Source organism: Ailuropoda melanoleuca, chromosome 1, assembly GCF_002007445.2.
Source record: "Ailuropoda melanoleuca isolate Jingjing chromosome 1, ASM200744v2, whole genome shotgun sequence".
NCBI classification, from domain to species: Eukaryota; Metazoa; Chordata; class Mammalia; order Carnivora; family Ursidae; genus Ailuropoda; species Ailuropoda melanoleuca.
The window spans coordinates 133,820,591-133,831,986 of record NC_048218.1 but is presented as its reverse complement, the minus strand read 5'-3'; the positions used below and the strand labels follow the sequence as shown (position 1 = coordinate 133,831,986).

At 39.9% G+C, this 11,396-nt stretch overlaps 1 pseudogene; it reads left to right on the top strand.

Annotated features, from left to right (window-relative positions):
* The first annotated feature begins 3,435 nt into the window (after positions 1-3,435).
* Positions 3,436-3,677, top strand: LOC100464064 (annotated as a pseudogene).
* The last annotated feature ends 7,719 nt before the right edge of the window (positions 3,678-11,396 follow it).

Sequence of the window (11,396 nt, the reverse complement as noted above, 5' to 3'; positions counted from 1 at the left end):
AGCAAGTTTGCGCAGTGAAGATGGCTGTCCATCCGATTATTCTACTGTAATATCTCTGCTGTGACCAGTGAGACCCAAATAATTGTGTCTTCTGCAAGTTAGAGGATGAAAGGGGGAGTTTGTCTTTATGACTTTTTATTTATCAGAATGTAAAAGCTTGAAAAAAATATTAGATATCTGAACTTTATCTCACTTGTAATGACCTCAAATAAAAATGAAGATAGAAGAATAAGGGTAAAACGAGCTGCTGATACAAGAAAAAGTTTGCTACAAGGAAATCAGTTCCAGGGGATTAATCTCCCAGAGGCCCATTTTTACTTCATCCAGGGCAGGGGTATATTAATCTATGCTTATTTTAGTGGTTTATTTAGTCTGTCTTTAAAACCATGTGTTGTTTTTTTTTTTTTCATTTAACAGGGAGTGGTGAGTGCTTTTTTTTATAATTATAAATAGAACATATTCTCTGAGATCTACTTAGCATTGATAATTTTATCACTATGCCAGCATCAGTGTTTTTTCCTTTTTATTTTTTTTAAGATTTTATTTTTATATAATCTCTATACCCAACACAGGGCTCGAACTCACAACCCTGAGCTCAAGAGTCACACACTCTACCAACTGAGCCAGCCAGGTGCCTCTGCATCCGTGTTTCTTAACCTTTTTGGGGAACTGTTGTGGAAACCTGGTAAAAGCTTTGGACTCTTTCCCTAGAAAAAACGCACATACACAAATAGAAATTTTGCATAGAATTTTGAGGTGTTTACTGACACACCAATATTCTTCCAGAGGCACCCTTAGAGTTCAAGCTGGGACCTGTTGAAAACCCTGCTTCTTCTACAGTTTCATATAATGGCAAAGAATCTGAGTGTAGCAAGACCATTTCTTTACATGTCACATCTCTAATTTGTTCATTATGCTGGTCTCCACACTAGGAAAATGATCTTGGTGCTATTTTCTTGTTCATTCTTGGTGAATATATATTAGCTACGTCTTTTTGCTCTAGTTTAGTTCTCACCGATCCAGACTTAGCAGAAGTGATACTGTGGCTCATCCAAAGTAATGCATTATTCACAAGTCATAGAGGCTCAGTTTACATGACATTTGAAGCAATGTAAACCCTAATTGTATTTTAATTACTATTAGTAGTAAATTGTGTGCATTTCTCAGCATATATGACCCTAAAAGAGAGAGATGAAGTGTGTCAAAAAATGGAAGACATTACACATGTATGACAGGATGGTGAATGGGAATTTTCTGCTTGTCCCATAATTGGTGACTAGATCCCAAAGCTGAGAATGAAGAAGTACTAAACTCCCACTTTCTAAAGAGATAACACCCAAATGGATGTCAGAATCCTCTCTGCAGGACTTATTAAGGGATCAGACCTGCCCCAGAGGGCTCCAGAGTAGTGAGTAGCACAGTACTGCCTTGACTCAGCCTGCTTCAGACCCAGACCTAGCCAGGCAGCTGGCGAACCAGGAGCAAGTCGGTCTCTCCACCTCTCAGTCCCTCAGGAAAATGGGAATAGTAGTAACCATGAAGTAGTCCTTAAACAGTTCTACTTAGCACGTAGTCAATGCTCAGTGGTGCTTATATCTAGCATTTAGTAAGTACTCAATGTTTTCTGTGCTTTAGGGTCCTCCTTTTTAAATATTTCATATGGCTATTGTGAAGACTAAGGGCCAACATAGATGTAAATAAATATAAAAGTACCTGGCCCCTGGTAAGTAGGCAATAAATGCATTATATTGTCCATAGTTCATACAACCATTGCCCCGTCTCTCTCTCTCTCTCTCTCTCTCTCTCTCTCTCTCTCTGTGTGTGTGTGTGTGTGTGTGTGTGTGTGTGTAAACTGAGAAGTAGGAGAGACGCAGTTGAAGGCATGGTTGTGGTGAGCCCTGCGGAAAGGGAAGTGTGTTCTCTGCTGAGAGTAATTCCATACAGGAAAAAATTGTTCCTCCACCTGCAAAACAAAGTGAGAGGGAGGCTTCATTAGAATCCCTCAGAGAGGAAGGCTCCCTAGCAGGGCCAGGGGCTCCATTTCTGTATTGAGTTCTGGTTCAGCAAAAGCCTTGCTGACACGCCGTGTTGCTGGTGTTCTCCCCCACCCCATTCAGCCTCTGAGCATCCTTTACGTATCGCCTCCACTGATACTCCAGCTTTCCCTACTCTCAAACCACATAAGGTCTCTTAAATAGGCGTGCAGTGCTTTTCTTTATAAAACTTACCAAAGCTGACACTTCGATGTTTATTTGGGGTCTATTTGTTTAATGATTATCTAGCCTAATAAGACATAAGGTTCATTAAGACAAAGACAATATTTTCATATTTCTAGTGTCCAGCTCAGTGACTTGCTCATAGTTAAGTATTCAAATTTGGGGTAAATAAATGATACAAATTGGACGATAGAATAATCAGTGTTCAGGTGTTGGAAAGGTTCCCATGATCCAAAAGAAACACAGTGCTAGATCAGTTTAGCTACGAAAGAAAAAGACTAATTCTGGTTAAATGATCATAGGAGGTTTATCATATATGTGTAGGATTAGAATGAGAATTTGAAGAAAGGTAGATGGCAATAAACAAATTGAAAGAGAGAGAGATCTAAGAAAAGGTATCTGTGCTAAATATACGGGATTGTGAATAAGGGAATTTAGGAAAGAAGAAAGCAGATTGTATGGAAAAATAAAATATACTTCTGTAATTGTCAGGAATTCATCATAATACATCCCTTTCAACACGATGCTGATTATTTGGATAATTTCCCATAAAGAGTGGTTAGGTATTGACATTTTTAAGCTGAGAAGGACATGAGATGTGTATCAGACAAGGTTTAGTATAGAAAACCAAAACTACTTTCAGTATTTTGAGTAGAAATTAACAGAGGATTAGGTAATTTTAACATTGGTGGAAGAGTTGGAGAAGTGAGCTCCATATTGGGCCTCCAGAGCTGGCTGTAAAATGTTCCTCAAAACCCAAGAAGCTAGAAAATAGACACAAAAACTCTGCAGAAAAGTTTTAAAAATGGTGCAGAAAAAAATTCACATCAGTACAACCGACTATCAGCAGAAACAAAACAGGTCAAATATATAAAATGTCTCCGTGTTTTTCCTGCTTTTCAAATATCACATCATTGCATATAATTGACAAAACCTAGTAAGTATCAAGAAACCCAGCAGTGGAGTTTCCAGGTTGGTGAACACATTGATGTACTAGGAGGAAGGGGTGCACCCAAGAGGGTGTGGAAGCTCTCCCACCCCCATACCTTATACCATCCCTCTTTTCCATTTGGCTTTTCCTGAAATGTATCCTTTATAATAAACTGATAATACAAGATGAATCTAGAAGTTTCTGAGAAGACCATTTGAGTTCCTACCGGGACTTCTTGCAATGAAATACACCAGCAGCTGCAATCGAATGCAATCCTATCACACCTTCATGATGTTTCCCTTGGCCAGGAATATACTAAGGATCTCAAGAATAGAAGCATTGAGCAAATTATGGCAAGACAGAGCCACATAAAATACTCACTGGATTTTCTCGACAAATAAGGTAACTCTGCGCCAGCCAGCAGAACCACTTTCTGTGTTGTGCGGATATTTAGGGTCATACAGATTGAACTAGAATGGAACCTGTCCTCTGTTGGTGGAGTCACCACAAAGGAGTGAGAACATCAGTAACCATTACAGTTGCTGTAATGCAGAATTGTTTCAAAACCAACTTGTCATCTAAGCAACTCTTACTATACTCATGACAGCATAATTGAGGTAAAGTACATTTGAAACCTTAAAAAGAAAAAAACTAACATCAAAGAAACCTAAGAAATGTAGTCTTGGTTTATCTCCATCTCTCTCTGTCTCCCCACACCATACCATGTCTCGCCATACTGTGGGGAGGAAGACAAGAAGTTGGCTAGGGCCAATCCACAACACCTCACAAGGAAGTATTTTTTGTTTGTTTTTAATTCAGTGTCCGTGTACTAGTTGGCTTGAAGTTAAGAGATTGATTTAAAGAAGTTGGTGAAGGAGGAAAAAGCCACCAGTTGCTAACTCCCAGCCCATGTACCTGCATAAATGTGGTGCTTTCAAGTAAGACAGAAAATCCAGCCGACCTAACAGATGTAGTTCTCTTTTCAGCATTGGTATATAAATTTATTCCCTTTAAAGTACATAATCAGTATGTTTAAAAATTCTTTAGAAGCTGAACTTGGACTGTGGTAACATTTCAATTCTTAGTTAGAAGACAGATCAAAAGCTCAATATACCTTTTGAGTTGTTTCCCACTGAAAGAAGGAGAGGTAGAGAAATGTGGGCAAAAAACAACTAACATTTGAAAGCATGCAAAGATACGGTTTTAGCTTTTCAAAAAAACCCACAAATCTTTGAGGTGGTCACTAAAATTGCATGTTTTAAAATATTATTACAAAAATATTGCCTATGAGTATTACACTTCCAACAACAGCATCCACATTTGGTTAATCACCAATAATCCATTCATCTGGTCAATGTATAGCCATGGCCGGTCCACTGCCTACACCCCAGCCTACATTTTGCTTTTTACAGTCCTTCCATTTGGAAGTGAAAGTCAGGATCCTTGCCAATAAAACAACCACCTCCAATGTTTTCAATATTGCTACCATCACCCTGGCAACACAGAAGACAGGACATAAATAGTTGCTCTGCCAAACATATCTCTTGCCTTGTTTTACTTGTGGGAGTTAGTTGTCAAGGCAAGTTTATACCAAAATTAAAAGTAAATTTTGACTTATCAATGGCCAGATTTTCTAAAAAGTATATCCACGTTTTATGCAGATCACTAAGTGGAAGTGTAAATAGAATATAAACTCTATGAAGACCAAGATAATACTTGTGTTGTTCCCCAGCACTGAGCAGAAATAAATGCTCTATAAATAGTTACTAAATGGACTAATTTGTTCAATGCAGGCACGGGTTTCTCAAGTCAAAGCATACAGTTTGACTTTATTTACATCACTGTGCCAATAGCATTAAAATATAATCTTTTAAGATTTTTAAAAAATTTTTAAGTGAACTCTATGCCAGATCGAACTCATAACCCAGAAATCAAGAGTCACGTGCTCCACCGACTGAGCCAGCCAGGCGCCCCTAAAACACCTTCTAAACAATCATAGTCCAGAATATTTTTTAGATGACAGAATTATCAATGGGCGCAGAGATTTAATTAACTAGTTTCAATTGAATTGTCCCATGTAATATCGGACATAATATTATACGATTGATGCTCTTGACACTGAATCGTGTACTTGTTACATTTTGTAGCATTGTAGACGGCTCCCCGCCCCCACCCCCATGCCCCACGCTGTAGGTATTTTGCAGATAAAACCTAGTCTCTAATCCAACAGTAGGATTGAGCAAGATTTCTCCGTTTGTCAGAGGAGGGCAAAACATGAACCCCGTTCATCAAAGCCTGCACCCCTTTTAGTCCCCAAACTGCTTCCCTTGGTTTCTCTCTCTAATCTCTAGAATTCTTTGGGCCTTTCTGGAATTGAAAAGCTAATCTAGCAATCACACTGATGCGCTAAACTGGTTTCGCTTTCTTAGAATACCTGCCATCATCTCTCCCCAGTTGTGATCTTGGTGCCTTTCCCCTAATTCATAAACTTTCCACTTCGAAAGAAGAGGGACTGTGGGAAGCAGAGCCGTCCGGGATTTCCTGCATGTTTAGGGAGGGTCTTTTTGAAAGTAGAACTGGCTGGGAATGGTTTGAAACAACGTGTATGGTAGATTTTGTCTCACTCTAGAATGAGCCAAACTGATATTCAAGAAACCATTAAATGAGAGCCTAATGGGGGGAAAAACGAAGCACATCACTGATCTCCCTAATGAGGAAATATGGTGGCAGAGTAGACAGAACTTGATATTTGGAATCAGATAAGTGATTTAAAGCCTGATTTCCTTCTTCGTAAAATGGTAAATTAAAATATCTGGGTTTCAAGGCTGTTGGGAATTTATCGGATAGCATATGGAAGCACTTTGCAAATAAGGACGTGCTACAGAGGGGAGCCTGGTGGCTCAGTCAGTTAAGCGTCTGTGTTCGGCTCAGGTCATGATCCCGGGGTCCTGGATTGAGCCCCACATCTGGCTCCCCGATCAGTGGGGAGTCTTCTCCCTCTCCCTTTGCCCCTCCTCTTGCTTATGCTCTTTCTCTCTCTCTCAGATAAATAAAACCTTTAAAAGTGGTCCACAAATGTTACGGTGATAACAATAGTTGTTATTAGTGTTAGTTCTGGGGCAGAACACAGAATATTTAATCCAATGTTCTAATTTTATATTAAAGAAAATGGAGATATAGAGGAGTGAAATGAGACAAAGATTCCCAATAAACGTGGAATAAAAAGAAATTTGAAAGTAGATACGAACCATCATTGCCTGTCATCTGTGTATTCCAGTGCATTGTCTCATCATATCTATAAGATTTACAGTGACAGTCCTTGCTTTCTGTACTTCTGACTATTATAAAGTTCTCCAAAAAACAGAATAAAAGAAAAGCAGTGGTTACAAGTGCTACTTTTCTGTCCAGACTGGGAAGTGCAATATGTAAGATCACAAATACTTGTGTAAGAATTGTGTTGCTTAAAAAGAACAGGGTTAAGATGATCACAAGCGCCATTTCTCATTAAGGGATGGGTGGGGTCAGAGGGAACTTTCCAAATGCTGGAAAAAATTATTTGAAGAAGAAAGGAGAGGGACGCCTGGCTCCTTAGTTGGGGGAGTGTGCAACTCTTGATCTCAGGGCTGTGAGTTCAAGCCCCACAGTGGGTGTAGAGATTACTTGAAAATAAAATCTTAAAAAAAAGAACAAAAAAGTGAGGCTTAACAAACCTTTGGCATAGGCCAACCTTTAAAAATCCAAGAAAGCTGCTGCCTGGGTGGTTCAGTCACTTAAGCGTCTGCCTTTGGCTCAGGAAATGATCTCATGGTCTTGGGATCAAGCCCCACATCGGGGTCCCTGCTCAGCGTGGAATCTGCTTCTCCCTCTCCCTGCCATTCTCCCTGCTTGTGCTCTTTTTCTTGCTTTCTGTCAAATAAAATCTTAAACAAACAAACAAAAAACACAAGAAAGCATGAAGTGTAAATTAGCCTGGGCTCGTATAACAGAGTACTATAGAGTGGGAGGCTTAAACAGCGGACATGTATTTCTCACAGTCCTGGCAGATAGGCAGTGTAAGATCAAGGTGCCAGTGTGGCTGGAGATCGTTCTGGTAAAAGCCATCTTCCCGGCTTATGGGCAGCTGGCTTCATGCTGTGTCCTCCGTGTTGGGGTACATGGGACACTCTAGTGTCTTCTTTTAGGGGCACTGATCCTATGATAAAGCCCCTACCCTCATGACCTCATTTAAATCTAATTCAATCTCAAATGACCCATCTCCAAATACCATCATATTGGTGGTTAGAGTTTCAACATAAGAATTTTGAAGCAACGCAATTATAGTCCCTAACAGAGTGGGAAATAGTGATTGGCTATTGAAATATAACGGAGATGAATGAATTCACTTGTTAAAAAAGAACACAAACTCCCTATCAAGGTGACTACCTAGCAAATACATTTGCTTCTCCTTCTCTAAACCTCTATGAAAGGTTAAAGAAATACAAAACTAAAAAATTCCGTTTATTACTGGAAGACTATAAAATATAATAACAAAAAGCAAAGCTAGGGGCACCCGGATGGCTCAGGTCATGATCTCAGGGTCTGGGATCCAGCCCCATGGCAGGGCTCCCTGCTCAGCTGGGAGTCTGCTTCTCTCTCTCCCTCTGCTCCTCCTGCCACACTTGTGCTCACTCCCTCTCTCGAATAAATAAAAATCTTGGGCGGGGGGAAGCTAAATCCAAGCTCGCTCTCCCACCAACAGCAAAGCATGGTAAAGAGATCCTGGAAGTCGTAAAGCAAACAGGGTAGTGGATAATGAGGCAAACTAAGCTGAGGAACTTGAAACCCTTACAGGTAAGATGGATTTTAAAAGTGATGTGAGATACCCAGGAGGACCTTCGAATAAACCCATGTTAGGGACCTTGGAAACTGGAAGGATGGTCAGCTCAGGAAAGAAGAAAAAAAAAAACTGCTTTTACAAGAGTAAGTGATTTCAGCGTTAGCCTCCAGAATGAAGGCTGAACCAGGAGTTTATGGACAGCATAAGGTCAGTAAAAGGTATAGTAACACCAATTTGGATATAGTGTGATTGGGCATTGGGGCCTGTACTCCTCCCAACCTTCATATTGGGAGCAAGAGAGAGCAAGCGGATTGCCTCATTTCCAATATTCTCATGGGTCAGATTCTCTAAATGCTGCTCTTGATGAGGAAAAGAAATCGATATCAGCTACCTGGGAGGTTCCAGAAATCGCCATTCATATCTAGGAATCCCCTGCATCCAGCCGCGGGACTCAGAATCAGCTCCTTGCTTCTAAATCCAGATCCTAACTTCCACCAGGTGGCGCCAAACCATAGCAGGGATGGATTTAGCTCCAGCAGCCAAACCGCTGGAAAGTGGGAGGCTGCAACAGGTCATAGGGCACTTAATAACCTTGGTAGGAAGCAACCCCTTATTATATGCAATTGAATTTTGAACGCAAACTTCTTGGATGATGGCAGAATTTAGTTAGAATGAATGCTTCTTCCTCACTGCTTTTACACATTTTACGTCCTTGTTACAAACTGGGCACCTTTAAATGGAAAGGTCTGATGAAATTTCCTGACTGTTCAACTCAGGCTTCCAGATTCTAAGTCCTTTTTCACCTGCATGTTCAGATATCTTTATTGGCCCTAAGACTGGATAAAGTTTATTTTCCATCCCCTTTACTTTTCTAGTTTTTTAATAATATTAAAGACTTCAAGGACAATTTTGATTCATTCCGTGTCAGCTCAGAGTGTATTCATGGAACACTGTCAATTTCTATCTACGTTCAACTTCAAGTTGATTCTCCAAGCCTCCAGGGCTCATGTCCCCAGTGTTCATTTTGTTTAAAGTTCTTCAGAGGATGCTGGCCATGAATTTAACATTACAAGAAGCTTTGAACGTTCAACCTTTACTTTCTAGCTATTAGGAATCCACTTCCTGAGACTTCGTTTACATTCGATAGACACTTACAACGCCACAAACCTGTTTTTTTCTATCCTCAGGTCCAGGGAAAGAGCAGGAGCTGTCAAAATTCTGGCGGCCTGCTGTTGTTTAAGCAGCATTTGTCGAAAACATGTAAGGTCATAGCTTAAGACTTCATGCTCTGCGGTGATCGTTACCACTGCCCTTGGACACGATAGGAATCCACAATGTATTCGTCAAAACTTCTGTTTTCAATAATTTGTCAACTTTGGTTTTTTGAGATTCCAACACTCATAGTAAATTGCCATGTGTATATTTCCACATTGGAAGCCAATACTTATACAAAAGTTAATGCCGAGATTTAAAGTGTTCTTAGAGAAAAAAATGAATCTAAAACACTGATTTTACAAATAAGAAATTTGTGATATAAATGGAACTTGTTGAAAATTATTGTTGTAAAGGAGAAAGGACTAGAAGTTAATGTTTTTCATATTTTCTTATATTCTTTGTCTTAATAATTTCACAGCTTATTTTATCAGGAGACTTTAGGGGGATTCAGGAGTTATCCAGCGCCGGGTGAAAAAATCCCTCTGATAGGTTTCTCCATTGCCTGTTTAGAAACAGATTAATCTGATTCCCATCTTTCAGAGGTTATTATCAGAAAGATGACCTTTTTGTTATAACAAAGTATATTGGTCAAGATCAAAGCCACTGAAGTCAGACCTCATTTTGAACTTAGGCTCCTTGTTTTATTACATCTTAGGCAAATTAATCTCTTAATTTCTCTGCATCTCAGTTTGCTTGTCTGTAGAAGGGGACAGCTCAGCATCTCTTTCATGGAGCTAGTTCGAGGTTGAATCCGATAGTGTGTTTATAATGTAGGATGAGGCCTAGGGACTTCTCAACAGTGTTAGTTACCATTACTGTCATCACTGCGATCCCAGTCATCCCTGCAGTGCTCATCTGTTTATACTACATTATCTAATCTTAGAAGGTGAATACAGAATTTTAAAATGCAATTGTAGGGGCACCTCAGTGGCTCAGTCAGTTGAGCATCTGAGTCATGGCTCAGGTCCTGATCTCAGGGTTATGGGACTGAGCCATCTGGCTCTGTGCTCAGCAGGGAGTCTGCTTCTGCCCCTCCGCCTCTCTCTCTGCCCTTCCCCCCTGAAATATTTAAATCTTTAAATAAAATGCCATTGTAAACCTCAAGTGTATACACAATGAAACTGAATAATGGATGAGAGGAGATTGGACTGTTGGAGATACAGCAAAGAACATTTACTACTAGACCTCTGTCTGTGAGAAAAGAGTGTATTAGTAGTGAATTGGGACCCAGTAAATTTAATTTACACTAATGGTTTATAATGCATAAGATTGTTTCACGCCATTAAAAATCATTTTGAAGTGTTTAAACTTCATTATTATATTTTCATTGGAATACACTAAGAAAATATTTACATATTCATATAGAAACTTAAAAGTTACCTTAAATTCCACCATCTGGAGAGAACCAGTTAAGTGTGTGTGTGTATATGTTCTGTAAACTTTAAAGATAACATTTTGATATACATCCTTTCATACTTTTTTCTACACATCCATAATGATTTGAGGAGAGTTGAGGAGGAGGCCATATGGCTAACAAAGAGAACAGTGTTTAACGCAGAGAAAACAGTAAGTGCAAAAGCCCTAAATTGGGAACATGCCTAGCATGTTCTAGGAACGGTGAGGTATGGAATGTAGCGGGAGTGGACTGGTGAAAAGAAAATGCAAACCAAAAATAGGTAGCTAGTCAGTCGGCTGAAGGTCGTGATGGTAGCTTCCATCAGAATGATGGCAGTGGAATTGGGAAAAGGGTGATATATTTGGGGAGAGATAGCTTGATGTATTTTGAAATGATAGACAAAAAGATTTATGGGTGAATTCAAAATGAGGCATGCTGAAAGAGAGTAGCTAAGTGTGACTCCAAGGTTTGGGTGTGGATCTTCAGAAGCCTGGAGCTGCCGTCTGCTACGTTTGGAAAGAATACAAGGGAAACAGGTTTGGTCGGGATTGGGGCGATATCAGGGCTGTCATTCTGAACTGTTAAGCTTGAGAGGTATAGTACCATTCCAGGTGGAGACACAGAACATGCATGTGTTAACCTAGAATTCAGGGGAGAAATTTAGGTCTCAGATAGAAATTTGGGAGCCATCAACACATAGATGGTTTTTAAGTTATCAGAAAAGGTCACCAAGGGAGTGTAAGCAAAAAAAGTCTCAAGGTCTGAGGCATGGGGCACTTGAAACTCTGAGAGTTTGGAGACGTGCTGCTGAGCGAGCCAAGG